The 12,697-nt window shown below is 53.2% G+C and overlaps 1 long non-coding RNA gene across 1 annotated transcript; it reads left to right on the top strand.

Moving 5' to 3' along the window:
• The first annotated feature begins 6,262 nt into the window (after positions 1–6,262).
• On the top strand, positions 6,263–8,626 carry LOC147912924 (uncharacterized). The gene is made up of 2 exons (XR_015549523.1): positions 6,263–6,389; positions 7,495–8,626. It is a non-coding gene; the product is annotated as an uncharacterized LOC147912924 (long non-coding RNA).
• Positions 8,627–12,697: the final 4,071 nt, after the last annotated feature.

The following is a 12,697-nucleotide window of genomic DNA, read 5'->3' on the forward strand; positions in this document are numbered from 1 at the left end:
TGTAGGTTTTTACTCTTATAATGCTGCAGTGGACATTTTTGTGTTAATATTCTGTTCATGATAGATAGTCTTTAGGATAGATTCCTCAAAGTGAAATGGCTATTAAAAACTATGTAATATTTTTTAGGGCTGTTGTTACATTTGGTCAAAATTCTTTCCAGAGAGGTGATATCAGTAATTTGCTCTCCTAAAAACAGGGTTTGGGGGGACACGTCTCATTGCATCCTCACCAAGAAATAGAATGATAGTATCTTAAACCTTTATTAATTTGATGGGTGATTATAGGCATCTGGGTTTGATTCGTTTTTCTTTGGGTTACGAGTGGAGTTGACAGGGCGAGGTGACTTCCTGGTGGCTGCTTGCCCAGGCGGTGCCGAGAGCCCCCAGCTGCCTGTGGCCAAGGCCCTGTTGGAGGTTGAGGTGGCACTGGCCTGAGCAGAGGGCTGGCAGCAGACTGGCCCCACCTGTGGCTGGCTGGGCGGTGGTGGCAGGGTGGCCGGGAAACGGCGGGGGGCTGCCAGTGGGGTGAGGAGGTGGCTGAGGAGGGAGCCTTGGGGGGACCCAGTAATTATAAAAAGAAACCATCTGCTCTGAGGCGGTTATTAACCTGCTTTGGGTGTTGATGAGACAGTGCCGAGCAAGATTTTTCACAGGCAGATGGTATTTTTAACTAGAATGAACTTTTTTACTTTTTTGTTTTTTGAAACGTCTGGCTTGGAAGTAAACACGACTGGGGTGTGTTGCAATGCAGGAGGCTGGAGGACGGGCTCAGGGTTTGGAAGGAAGTGGTCCTCTCCCCATTTAGTTATTGAGAGGTGCCATCTAGTGGGCAAGTGGGTGCATCCTTTCTCCTCTTCCCTCTGAGCCAGGCCTACCGCGCATTCTCCGGGTCACCAGCCTGGCCAGGATGTGGCTCCACAAAGATGCTGTTTTATGAGTTCCCCTTAGGAGGAGGCTGGGGCCTTCCTGAGGTTTTAATAAGCCGTGAACAGAACATCAGCCGTGTCTCCTGCAACTTTTATGCATATAAACCCGAATGTCTCTCAATCCTGAACAATCAACAGATGGCAATTAAGAAATGCCAGGATTCATCTAAACCACACAGGGAAGGGAACTGTCTGATGTGTTTTCAGTTTGCTGGCAGGAGACAAACGGCTTTATAAGCTGGAGGAGGCTTCTCAGAGCGTTATGCTAAGGCAGGTCAGGAGGTGTAGCTGGGCCCTGCTGGCTGAATCGCAGCCTGGGGCAGCTATGAGCACCCCAAATGGTGGCAAACGGAGGGGTTGGAAAGTGCTTTTCTAAACTATTGAGGTGCTGGCTACTTACTTAAGTTTGTGGGTTTTAAGGACTTGACTCATTCTCATTTGCAGTTAAGCAAATGCGAGGATAATATCCAGGAGATGTCTGTTACACCCCACTTAATTAGTAAAAATAAATACAAATGATCAAGCTCAGAGGTGGCAGGGCTGTGGGGAAGCAGCGTATACACACACGCACACGTACACACCACTGGAGAAAACACAGACACAGTCTCGTGGGAGAGTGATTTGAGGAAAAAAAGTCACGAGAACCATAAAATTGTATATACTTTCCAGCCAACAGATTGTACTTCAGGGAAAACATTACAATAAAATAATTCGGATGGAAAAAAGATAAAGATATTCGTAGCACTGCTGTTTATTATAGCAGGAAAAAAGGGAAATAATTCCAATGTTGTACAACAGGGAAATAGTTAAACTATGATGTGGACACTCTAATGGAATACTGATAGCCAGTTTTAATAAGTAGTAAACGGGGCTGGGTATATGAAATTGCTCCATACACATTATTTAGGTTACAGCAGTTTTGTACTTATGTGCTTGGGAGGGATAAAGAACCGGATGGACTGTGACTGGTGCTGGTGACGGCCCGGCTTCCCAGGCAATGAGGGTGTGGCTCCGAGGAAACAGTACAGACAGAAGAGAATCTCCAAGTGTGAGCTCAGACGTCTTGTGCCTGAGGGGATTCTAGTGTTAAAAATGTGAATTATTTACCTGTGCCGAAACCAAACGAGAACAGCCTGGTCCCCAGCTCCCTGTTCCAGACAGTGTCCTCAGGAGGCGCCATCCCCGGGCCGTGTGAAGTTCTAGAGCACAACCCCAGGCGGGTGGCACGTGAGAGCTTCATCCAATGCACATGTGCCATCGACCAAGGCAGGAGGGCCAGCGTGCTGGGCACTTCTCGGAGGAGGGTCTTCCCTCTGGAGGCTATCCAACAGAAATATAACGCAAGGCACAAACGGGAGCCACATATATAATTTTAGATGTTCTAGTAACCACATTTCTAAAAAGTAAGAAGAAACAGATGAAATTAATTTAATAATATAATTTATTTAACCCAATATAGCCAACGTATTATCATTTCAACATGTAATCGGTATAAGAGATTATTGAGATGTTCTCCATCTTTTTATATTAAGTATTTAAACCTGGTGTATATTTAGGCGTACAGCACCTCTCAGGTCTGACTAGCCACATTCAAGCCACAGGGGTTGCCAGTGATACGGACGTGTCCCTGTAGGGGCCGGGAACCTCCCTCTGTCTCTTCTCCGTGCTGAAGCTCGGCATCGGGGCTTGTCTGAGGTCCTTGTGAGGTCAAGAGCAGGCTGGGTCCTGTGGACTGAACTGTGTCCTTCCCAAATTCATGTGCTGATGCCCAAACCCCCAGTGTGATGGCATTTGGAGATGGGGCCTTGGGGAGATAATTAGGGTTAGATGAGGCCATGAGGGGGCCCATGATGGGACTAGTGCCACGAGAAGAGACGCCAGAGCACTCGCTGGCTCACTCTCTGCCATGTGAGGACACAGCAGGAAGATGGCCGTCTGCAAGTCAAGAGTTCCCAGTAGAACGCAACCATGCTGGCACCCTGATCTTGGACTTCCAGCCTCCAGAACTGTGAGCAGTAAACGTCCGGTGTTGAAGCTGCCCAGTCTGTGGTACTTTGTTATGGCAGCCCGCGCCGACTGAGACAGGTGGGGAGTTGAGCTGGGAGAGTTGAGGGCTTACTGTGACTTCCCTGATCCCTGCTCTTTAACCCAATTCAGAGGCAGTGGCGTTTCCTCTTCCTTGAGACGTCAAGCTGACCCAGTGTGTGGGTGAAGACCTTCTCCCCGGATGAACCTGAACATGCTCAAGGAGAAGGCTGCCTGCTGCAGCCACTAAGGCCCAGCCTTGTCCTACTGCCCAGGCACAGGTAGGCCTCAGAGGCCTTGGAGGATGGCACCCCTGCATCTCCACCCCCTCCCCACCTGCACCTGCCTGGCTGGATGTGGCTAGAGAAAAGCAGCTGACCCCACTGACAGTCTCCCCTCAGCTCATCATCACTCAGCTCAGAGGGGACTGCAGTGTTGCTGGCGAGTGTCCTGTGTTTCCCAGTCCACTCCCACTAACCTCTTGTCTCCTCACATCCCAACCCTCCCTCCTCTGTCTCCTCTCCGGCGGTGACCTTGGTTCCTGTTTCACTGAGAAAAGGGAAGTAACAGGAAAAGAATGCTCACTACCTGCCTCTGCGCCCACCTTTCCTGCTGTTCCTGGAAGCTGACCTTGCTCTCCACTATGCCAGCGCTCCGCTGGGCGCCCTCTCCCTGAGGACACTGCTCCGGTCACTCTCCTCCTTCCCTTCCTCACGTCTGCCCCTCTCTACAGGGTTTGTCCCATCGGCACGCATGTGCAATATTTCTCCCGTATTAAAAAACAGCACAAGTTTCAACAAAGGTACCAGGACAATTATTCCCGGGGAATGGCGCTGGGGCAACAGTATATCCACATGCAAAAAGGTGAAGTTGGATGACTCCCCATCTTATAGCATAGAAAAAAAATTAAAATGGATTACAGACCTAAATTTGGGAGCTAAAACTATAAAACTCTTAGACGAAAACATAGGAATAACTTTTTATGATGTTGGATTAGGCAGTGGTTTCTTAGATATGGCACAAAAACATAAGTGACAAAAGAAAAAATAGATAAATGAGACTTCATCAAGATTAAAAACTTTTGTGCTTTGAAGGACACCACCAAGAAAATGAAAAAACATGGGGCTGGCCTGGTGGCGTAGCGGTTAAGTGGCGTGCTCCGTGTCGGCGGCCCGGTGTTTGTGGGGTGGGATCCCAGGCGTGCACCGACGCACCGCTTATCAGGCCATGCTGTGGCAGTGTCCTATATAGAGTAGAGGAAGATGGGCACGGATGTTAGCTCAGGGCCAGTCTTCCTCAGCAAAAAAGAGGAGGATTGTCATCAGATGTTAGCTCAGGGCTAATCTTCCTCACACATACACAAAAAGTAAGTGAAAAAACAAATCACAGAATGGGAGAAAATAATTGCAAACCATGTATCTGATAAGGGACTAGTATCTAGAATGTATAAAGAACTCTCACAACTCAACAACAAAAAGACAAATAACTCACATAAAAAATGGGCAAAGGATTTGAATAGACATTTCTCCAAAGAAGATATTCAAATGGCCAATAAGGGCATGAAAAGATGCTCGACATGGTTAATCAACAAAACCACAATGAGATACCACTTCTCCCCTACTAGGATGGCTAAAATAAAAAAGACAGTGACAAGTGTTGATGAGGTTGGGAAGAAATTGGAACCCTCATATGTTGCTACTGGGAATGTAAAATGGTGCAGCTGCTGTGGAAAACAGTCTGGCAGTTCCTCAAAATAGGAAACATAGAGTCACCATATGATCAGCATTCCACTCCTAGGTATATACCCTAGAGAACTGAAAATGTGTCCACACAAAAACTTGTGCGCGAATGTTCATTAGCAGCATTTTTCATAATAGCCAAAAAGTGTTAGCACAAATGTCCATCAGCTGATGAATGGATAAATAAAATGTGAAATATACATTGTATATAACATACAATGGGGTATTATTCAGCAATAAAAAGGAATTATTTACAGATACATGCTAGAACATGGATGAACTTTGAAAATATGCTAAGTGAAAGAAGCCAGTCATAAAAGACCACCATATTTTATGAATCCATTTCTATGAAATGTCCAGAACAGGCAAATTCATAGAGACAGAAAGTAGGTCAGGGGTTGCCAGGGGCAGGGGGGAGGGAGGGATGGGAGCGACTGGGGTGATGAAAACGTTCTGAAATCAGATGTGGGGATGGTTGCACAATCTTGTGAATATACTGAAAACAACTGAATTGTATAAAGGGCAGGGGTGGATTTTATGGGATGTGAATTATATCTCAATAAAGTGGCTTAAAAAAACACCTCGGGGCTGGCCCCGTGGAGTAGTGGTTAAGTGCGAGCGCTCTGCTGCTGGCGGCCCGGGTTCGGATCCCGGTGGTGCACCGATGCACCGCTTCTCCGGCCATGCTGTGGCGGCATCCCACATAAAGTGGAGAAGGATGGACACGGATGTTAGCCCAGGGCCAGTCTTCCTCAAAAAAAAAAGAGGAGGATTGGCATGGATGTTAGCTCAGGGCTGATCTTCCTCACCAAAAAAAACAAAATAAAACACCTCTCTGTGGCCTACTTCCCCCTCTAGCCACCGCCCATTTCTCTCTTTCCCTTTGCAATGGAATTCTTCCAACATGTTTTCCAGTCTCACGATTGCCAATTGTCTCCTCCAGTTCTCTCCATCCTTTCCAGCAGGCGTCTGCTCCTACTGCCCCGCTAAACCATCTCTTATCAAGATGACCACTGACCTCTGTGTTACTACACCCGGGGGTCACGGCTCAGTCCACCTCTTACGTGATCCTTAGACGGCGTTTGGCGCAGGCGAGTACTCCCTCTCCACCCGGCCTCCCGCCCCCACGCTCCTCTGGTCTGCCTCCTGCCTCGCCGGCTGCTCCTGCTCAGTCTCTGCTGCTTCTCCCTGCAGTCCTGACCTGCAGACGCTGGGCCCGGGGCTCATTTCCCGGCCCTTCTCCTTTCTATGCAGCTCACTCCCTTGGGGCTCTCATTGCTGACTCGCTGAGGAGTCCCTGTGCTTGTACTTTCCCCCTGCACTCTGGTCCCTTATATGCGACCACCCACTCAGGCTCTCCTGCTTGACATTCCCAAACGGAGTTCCCTGTACCCACGCGCCCCACTCCGCACACAGCCACCGCCACGAGGAACAGCTTCCCCTTCAGCCTTCTCCGTCTCAGAAACCAGGAACTTCAGGCTTCAGCTGCCTTGACGTGTCTTTCTCTCACCCCCCATATCCAATCCATGAGCAGATTCTGTTGTCCTACCTTGAAGTACGTCCGTAATTTGATCTCTTCACAGCACTCCGCTTGGACCCTGCTCCGAGACACCACCCTCTCCTGCCTGCGCAGTGGATTCCCAGGTGCCCTCTCTGCCCCTTCAGTTAAGCTCATGGCAGTCAGTGATCCTGCTGGAAGGTGAGTCAGATGGTGCCACTTCCCTGCTGAAAGCCTTCCCTTGACTTCCTTCTCTCACTAAAGTCCTTACATAGCCTCCAGCCCTCCTCTATCTTCCCTCCCCTGGCCTTCTCATCTCCATCTCTTCCTCACTCTCTCCCTTGCTCCGTCACTCTGCTCCAGCCACACTGGCCTCCCCCACGCTCTTTGACCATGCCAGGGACCTCCCCACCCCAGGGCATTTGCACTTGTTGCTTCCTCTGCCCTGAATGTTCTTGTCCCAAATATCTGCCTCATTTCCTTCAGATTTTTTTTTTTTGGTGAGGAAGATTGGCCCTGAGCTAACATCTGTTGCTGATCTTCCTCTTTTTGCTTGAGGAAGATTGTTGCTGAGCTAACGTCTGTGCCAGTCTTCCTCTATTTTTGTATGTGGGATGCCACCACAGCAGGGCTTGATGAGCGGTGTGTATGTCTGTGCCTGGGATCTGAACCTGCCAACCCCAGGCCACCGAAGCAGAGCATGTGAACTTAACCACTACACCACCGGGCCGGCCCCTCCTTCAGGTCCTGACTCAAATTCACCTTTTCAGTGAAGCCTCGTCTGGCCACTGGATCTGAAGTTGTAGGCACCCAGCCCTCACTGTCCCCGCCCTGGGTTGTTATTATCTATAACACCCAACACCTTCTAAGATATTCCAGTATATATTTTTAGTTTCCAACTGAGAGGATCTTTATCAAGGAGAAGAGTGTGGAGATAATCCTTCCAGAAAACAAAGGGAAAAGCACATCAGCAGAGCTGAACTAACAAGGGGCAGGCAGGAGTACGTCCAAGGAGTGGGGCCCTCTTGTTGGGAATCTTCTGGGTGCTGGAAAAGACACCAGAAATATGAAGAGTACAGGATACTGTTAGATTGTATCCGTGTCCATCTCTTCGTTAGAGCATCAGCTTCAGGGTGGGGGGTGGCGTCTGTTTTGTTCACAGCTGTGTCCCCAGTGCTTGTAGGGACGCAGTACTCGTTGAGTGAATGAAGACAAATTAAAAAGCTGGCAGGAGGTTTTCTCCCGTCTCACTTTGCGTCCCATATGCGTGCTGACGGCTTCTTGCTGCCCCGTCTCCGTCTCACAGGCCCGCCCACTCCACCGGCCGCTAGAGAAAAGGCAGCCTCCCTGAGCCTGGGCCTGGGTGAGGCCCGCGTTCCCAGGAACCGAGGGCGCCAGGTGGGTGAGGACGCGGAGCGGCTGGGCCCTCTCCCACTGCTGGAGGGGTGCAGACCGGTCTAACTGCTGCAGAGAACTGTGGGCAGCGTGTGCTGGAAGCACCCCTCGGCCGCGCGATGACCCAGCAATCCCGTCCTGATGATGACCCTCACAGAAACGTGTGCCGTGTCCACCACAGGACGGCTCCAGGCACGGTCGCGGCGGCGTGACTCACAACAACCCCGGACCAGGGACAACGCAAAGCCCCTCAACTGCAGGAGGGATGAACAATCGTGGAGGGTAGAAGACTTGACCACAACGAAAACGCCACCACCACGGATGCCCACAAGGACACGGAGGACTGGCACAGACGATGTGAACAAAAAGATACCTACAGTGTGATTCCGTTTATAGGAAGTTTAAAAAAAAAATGGAAAAAAACTTATGGCGACAGAAATCAGAGCCCCAGTTACCCTTGGAGGCAGGTTCTGCTGGAGGGGCCAGGGGAGCCTTCTGGGTGCCAGTGATGTTCTGCTTCGTGATCTGGGTGGTGCTTGTACACGTGTGTGTGAGTGAATGTGTAAAGTCTGGCTGAGCTGCACTTGAGATGTGTGCACTTTACTGGATGTAGGTCAGACCTCAGTAAAAAAGGAAACAAGAGTCCCAGGGGGTACCCAGACGGCCGACTGCACGGCTTCTGAACCAGTGTCCGACCCGTGCTGATTTCCTCCTTGTAACGCTGTGAAGGCTTACTGATTTTCCTAACTGCTTACTCCTTGACCTTTGGCGAGGAGATCAATGTGCAGAAATTCCTTGGTCCTAATTGTGGGGGACGCGGGAGATTTCACCAAGTACTTCCTTGAAGCGCTCAGCCTCTTCATCACGTTCTCCTTGCTCAAGGAGGGCTGGGCGGGCTTTGTTTCCCCAAACCAGGTTTGCATCTGAATTATGTTCATTCCTCGGAGTTTTGACTCATGTGATAATCAGCTTGTGAGACAGCGAGACTGCCTGAGTGAGATGTCGCATTGTTTTTGACTTGAATAAAGGAAACAATCACTGTGTCCATTGTGCTTTTGAATGTTCTGTTTTCATATCTTTCATTCTTGTTCATCATTGGGTGGATTTCTCCTTAATTGAATTGAAATCTGCACAGTGTCTTAGCAACAGCCTCATTCTGGGGGTGAGTCTGGGCCCCAAGACCCTCGCCCAGTCATTTTCCCAGGACTCTTCTGAGAGAGGTACCTCTGTTCGTGACTCAGGACCCCTGCACCCTCTGCACAGGTTGGGGAAGTGGCTCTCGAGGCTCACAGCCCTCAGCAAGTCCCTTCAGTCCTACTGGTTGCTCTGGTTGTCCAGACTCGTGTCCTGTCCATTTCCAGAGCCAGGATATGGGTGGGTCGGCTGTACTAAAGCACGTGGCTGCAGGGAAGGAGGAGGGCTTCCCAGGGGCGTACGGAAACACTCCTGTGAGCGCCTTCACTCTCACACCACTGGCGCGCTCACCACACTTCTGACACCAGAACGGGGGGATTCTCCCCACACCAAGCAATTCTCTGTGACACCAGCTGGGTGTCCTATGATTCAGTTCTACCCTGACACTAACTGGAGTGAGCACAGACCCACAAGTTACAGCCTCAGTCCCACAGCACTGCCCCCCTTCAGATGCCAATCACAAGTCCCAGGTTGTCACCTGTACTTACTACCTGAATGACCAGCTACATATTAGAGTTTCTGTGACCCCCCTCCTTGGGTTCAGTAATTTGCTAGAACAGCTCACAGAACTTAGGGAAATAGTTTACTGGTTTATTATAAAAGATATAATAAAGGATACAGACGAACAGCCAGATGAAGAGATGCGCAGGGCGGGGAGTGTGGGAAGGGGCAGGGAGCTCCTGTGCCCTCTCTGGTGCCACCCTCCCAGCACCTCCACGTGGTCATCAACCCAGAAGCTCTCTGAACACTGTACTTTTTGGGATTTTTACAGAACCTTCCTCATCACTGATCATTAACTCAATCTCTAGTTCCCCTTCCCTTCTTGGAGGACGGGGCTGGAACTGAAAGTTCCAAGCGTCTAACCCTGGCTTGGTCCTCATGCTGCCCACTAAGCATCCACTAGACGCTCCATCAGAACAAAAGACACTCCTGTCCCCCAGGAAAGTCCAAGGGACTCAGGAGATCTGGGGAGGATGCTCCTGGTGCTCTTGTCGCTTGGGACATGCCAAGAGCTTCAGGAGCTCTGTGCCAGGGGCTGGGGTGGAGACTAGTATGTACTTTTGTATTATTTCGTGTCAGGGAGTACCAGGCCGTGACCCGTGCTGGAGGATGGCCCCAGGTGAGTCCTGGCACCCACCGCCCGTGAGCTCTCTAAGGCAGCTGGGGCAGGGAGGTGTTTCAGGGGGAGGACACAGCATGAGAGCAGAGCAGAGGAGCAAGGGGAGCCTGGGGCGACAGCCTGCACCCCTGCTCCCGTCAGGGCTGGGCTGCCTGCACGACCCCGCCTCTGCCTCCTGCCTCCCCCAGGCCCACCTCTCGCTCCCTGAGCGCCTCTGCTTGGCTCCCTGTCTGGGACCCGGCTCCAGCTCAGGCCTCGGGAGAGAAATGCTCAGCAGGTGGCTGGCTTGGCCCAGGGCTGAAAAGGTTCCTCTGCTTCCGGGGTGGGGGTGGCGGCCCCGGGGAGGCTTGGTTGGGAGACAAAGGAAGCCATTTTGGCATTTTAAGAATGTTGGTAATTTGCAGACTGCACAAAGTTTCCATGTGCGTGCGTGTGCGCGCATGCGTGTGTGCACGTGTGTGCGCGCGCACAGTTGCAGGGTCATGTTAAGCAGGGCTGTGCCGAGAGAGAATGGGCAGCACAGGGACGCCCTCCTCTCCCAGCTGGGGAGCTGCGGTGGGCAGGAACATTCTCCAGGAAGCCTGCTCCTTGGGGTGAGAATGTCTGGCAGGCCCCCTAAGCTGACGCTCCAAGGATTGAAATTTCCCCTTGTTTTTGCCCAGAAATGTCTGGCTCGGTCTGCCCACCGCCCTGTTCTCTCCCTGCCTGCCCGCCTGCCTTTCTGTTTTCAGCGTTGGAACATTCCGGTCAGGGCTGGGCTGTGTGGTGGGGACCAGCAGGAGATAGGACCGGGAGGGACTCGGGACGGTGTCCAGCCAGGCTTCTCATCTGGCACTGACCTGCCTTCCTGGGGCCTCGGGTGCGCAGCCCAAACCGGAGGGGAACGGGGAGCCCGAGCCTCCCTTGGGTTCCACTCTCCTGTTCTGGGTGTGGTCTGCTGACCTCATGCTCCATTCCCCCCTTCTAGACTGATCCGGAAACCAGTCTGGGGCTTTGAAATGGGAAGTCCAGGAGGGCGAAGTGGGAGGCAGCCAAGAGGGGCTGCAGGGGTGTGTGTGTGTGTGCGTGCCCCTGCGCGTGGAAGCGGGCTCTCTCTCCACTGGGATGAGGATCCACCTCGCAGGGTCCGGCAGAGCCTGGCCCCGGCTGGCCCCTGTGGCCTTGCTGGAACGCCCCCTCCGTGGCCCTAAGGAAGCTGCTTCGGTGCCTCAGCGCACCACAGAGTCGCTGGGTTTGGGCCTGGGTTGCCTGGAGGGCACGGGAGGGCGGGGCCGGCAAGGGAAGGGTCAGGAGCACCCCAGGGTGTGCTTGAAGGCCCGGGGAGGTGCCCGCGGAAGCAGGATGGGCAGGTCAGGCGAAGCCGATGGGGTCAGTTTTGGACACGGGGGCTTTGAGGTCCCCTTGACCCAGCATCTTGTCAACATCACAAGGCCACCTTCGAAGAGAAGATCTGTGGGACGGCCAGGGGCACAGGGCCCGGGGCTGGGAGCTGTGGGGGCCACAGGTGAATGGTGGATGAGCCGCTTCCTCAGGCTTGAAGGCTGGCTTTGATGGGCACAGGCCCGCTCAGGCACCTCATGGAGGACGGAGCGGAGAGCCGGAGTGGGGGCTGCAGGAGCTCTGGGAGCACAGATGGGACAGCCATGCCCCTGGGGCAGCCCAGGAAGGCTGCAGGGTGGAGGCGGCAGCTGCACTGGGGTCCACAGGGAGGGTCAAAGCTCGTGGGCAGGGGCAGAATGGTGGGCACAGAGTCAGTGAGTAACCCAGAGAAGCCCGGAGTCTGACTGTTGGGCTTAGCAGGGCAGACCTTCTCCTCCAGCCCCGCCCCTGCCCCACGTTCTCCCCTCTGGGCACAGGTCCCCCCAGTCTGCTCAGGGCTGAGGCAGAGCACACGTGTGGAGGGCGGGGATGGAGCCTGGGAGCAGAGGCAGGGAGGAGCCCGCCAGCACTGAGGAGGGAGGCTCCAGCAGCCCAGAGCCTGGCGGAGCCAGGTGTGAGAGCCCCAGACTGCGGTCCGCCCCTTCCACTCCACAGCCTCGGGGGGCCGCTTCCTGCAGGTCCGGGTCACAGGCAGGCCAGTGGAAGCAGCGGCCTTCGCGTGCGAGTGTGACCTGAGAGACCCCGGATCCTGGCTGAGAACCGGGTCAGCCCTGTGGTCACTCCCACCCTGCCCGGTGCCCAAGCCCAGGCGTGGCCCTGACTTCCCCTGCAGCCTCTGTCCGGAGACCAGGCGGGGGTAGGGGAGAGGCCAGGCCGTGGGCCCCTGTAAGCAGAGTGCCGTCATCTCTCCAGAAAGCTCTGCCCGGGTGGAGGTGGGTGGGTGTTTCCTGCCCCTGCCAGAGAGGACAACAGTCAGAGTCTGGGGAGAGCCTGTCCCCACCTCCAGGAAGAGGCCAGGGCCACCAGTTCTCGTCCAGCACCTTGATTAGAGGCTCCAGGCTGAGGCTCAGTTGCATTTCATTATCGTTTCCTCTGCCCCAACGCCAACAGCCCCATTGCTTACTTGATTCATTTATTCAGTCAACAAATGTTTAGTGCCAGGGACAGGAGGGGACAGTTAACAAAAAGACCTAGAGTCCCAGTCCTCATGGAGACTACCATCCTCTGATAAAGTCCTGCCCTCTCTGACGCTGGACCAAACACCACCTCCTCCAGGAAGCCCTCCCTGATCACACAGCAGTTCTGGGAGCTCTGTCCACTGGCTTTGTCTCTCCCTCTCTCAGGGCTCAGGCCACATCCCCTTCAGTCTCAGGCTGGCCTTGAGTGACCTGGCTCTGCCTCCCCGGGTCCAGCACACAGA

Source organism: Ceratotherium simum, chromosome 33 (assembly GCF_057802395.1).
Source record: "Ceratotherium simum simum isolate JZ-2026a chromosome 33, ASM5780239v1, whole genome shotgun sequence".
NCBI lineage: Eukaryota > Metazoa > Chordata > Mammalia > Perissodactyla > Rhinocerotidae > Ceratotherium > Ceratotherium simum.